The sequence below is a fragment of the Balaenoptera musculus genome, chromosome 20 (assembly GCF_009873245.2).
Source record: "Balaenoptera musculus isolate JJ_BM4_2016_0621 chromosome 20, mBalMus1.pri.v3, whole genome shotgun sequence".
NCBI classification, from domain to species: domain Eukaryota; kingdom Metazoa; phylum Chordata; class Mammalia; order Artiodactyla; family Balaenopteridae; genus Balaenoptera; species Balaenoptera musculus.
Genome location: NC_045804.1, coordinates 40,029,862 through 40,032,305, shown reverse-complemented (window position 1 = coordinate 40,032,305; position 2,444 = coordinate 40,029,862).

The following is a 2,444-nucleotide window of genomic DNA, read 5'->3' as shown; positions in this document are numbered from 1 at the left end:
AATGTAGAAGAAGCATCTGTTCCAGCCTTGGCTTCCATGACTAAGCACCTTCTTGGTCTAGGCATTCTCTATGTAATAGGGATCCAGGATCCCACAGATAAATGGGAGACAGGCAAGACCAATAATACAATAGAATACATGAATTCTTCTTTGGGGTGAACATTGATGCTGTAGAAATGTAGAAGAAAAGCATCTTTTCCAGCCTTGGCTTCCAGGAGGAAAGGGCCTCTGAGCTGGGTTTTGCAGGACGAGTGATGCCGAAAACTTGGCCTCTGTGCATCAGTGCCAAATCGAATCTCAGAGACAGAGTTTTGGGTGAGACAGGAAAGGATAGATGTATTGCTTTCAGGCAAAGGGGGACACAGCAGGCTCTTGCCCTTCAAAACTGTGTAACTGTGTGTGCCAACCTGGAGGGATTTTGTGAGAAGTTTTATAGCAATTGTTCCAGGGTGAGGTTGCTGATAAGGATTAGGGAGTATGCAGGGCCTGCACTCCTTTAATCTGGCCTCAAATGGTCTCTTGAAGAGCTTCTCTGGTTCATTTAATCTGGAATGAAGAGTGCTACCATCTTCCATTTGTTGGGGGTTTATTTCTGTAAAGAGCTCAAAGATATTGTTATGTGTATCCCTTGAGGTGGAACTAGGACCCTGCCCCAAGGCTGCACTATTGTTTCTTGGCTGTCCCTCCCTTGTCTCTGCATCCCCTCCCTTCCCTGATTAGCAAATGCTTGAATCTGCCCTTTGGGACTCAAGGAAGGTCATGGAGGCCGGAGTCTATTCCCTACAAGAAATGAGGGACACGGAAACTTTTCCCCACAGGGTAGAAGTTGGTTTGTTAATGAAGAAGGGTAAGATCCTCCAGGAACAGGAAACAGCTTATACAAAAACCCAGAAGTGTGCCTTTGGTGGATGGGCAGGAGAGGTGGAGACCCTGCAAACTGCTTGGCCTTTCTGGTCCTATAATAATCAGGGTGCCGGAGGCAAGAGAGGAGAAATGAAACTGGAGCAAGAGGAAAGGACCAAGCCATCACCAAAGTCCAGGCAGACACACTGAGGGACTTAGAGTTTATCCTGAGGGCAGGAGGGAGCCATAAAGGATTTTCAGCAGGGAAGAGACACAGTGGGATCGGCATTTCAAGCTTTTGGCATCAGGGGGGAGGATGGACTAGAGGTGTGAGATTGTGGGCTAAGAGCCCAGCTGGGAGCCTTGCAGTAATCCAGGAAAAAAATATTTTAAGAACCCGAAGAAGTGCGATGCCAATGATGATGATGAGGAGAAAGCTGGACTTGGAGTGTAAAGTAGATTGAAGAGCCCAGGGTGACTTCTACTTTTCTATTCAATCTGCTGAACCAAAATTTAACTCCTTGAAGTCATGTACAATGTTATGTCAACTTCCAGCCTCCTAAGCAGCTAGCATGATGCCTTGCACAGAATAGATTTTTTTTTTTAATTTTTAAAATTTTTTATTTTTGGCTGCTTTGGGTCTTCATTGCTGTGCACGGGCTTTTCTCTAGTTGCGGCGAGCGGGGGCTACTCTTCGTTGCAGTGCGCAGGCTTCTCATTGCAGTGGCTTCTCTTGTTGTGGAGCATAGGCTCTAGGCATGTGGGCTTCAGTAGTTGTGGCACACGGGCTCAGTAGTTGTGGCTCGTAGGCTCTAGAGCACAGGCTCAGTAGTTGTGGTGCATGGGCTTAGTTGCTCCGCGGCATGTGGGATTTTCCCGGACCAGGGATTGAACCCGTGTCCCCTGCATTGGCAGGTGGATTCTTAACCACTGCTCCACCAGGGAAGTCCCCAGAATAGATCTTTGATAAAACGTTGTTAAAGGAGGGGGAATGAATGAGTGAGTGAAAGAATGAATAAAATCTTCCACTAATACCTCTCTCAAGGTCACTGCTAATCTAATCAACACTGGCTATCACTTTTTGTCTTATCTTCTCTTTAGGGACAGTGGATGCCCCGAAGAGATGAGGGTGACAGGAAACTTCAGTCAGCTCAGATGAGAAAGCCGCCCACCTTCCCTCAGAAAGGCCGGACTGGATTCAGTGGAGAGAGAGCTCTGGGCAGGAAGCCAGGTCCTGGCCGCTGGCCTGACCTTGGCCATCTGCCTGTGAGACTCGCCGGGACCCAGTTGGGGATTTCACCATGGGGTTGGGGCCTGGGCATGGAAGACAAGGCCGGGCAGTGGGAGGGACCCTGAATTTGTGATGCAGTCACTTAATCACTGAATTTCAATACAGGTGACTTCAGAAGATTGCTGTAAGGAAATAAAGAGTCAAAGCTGTTGAAGGTACTTATTACACCTGAACTTATTATGAGTTTCTGTGTGAGAGCAATATAGCAAAACCCCCCAGATTTAGAGCTTCGGTTCTGTTGTTTTCTATTTACGTGGCCCTGGCCAAGGTGTTTAACTTCTCTGAAACTTAGGTTCAGAAAATAGAGTGT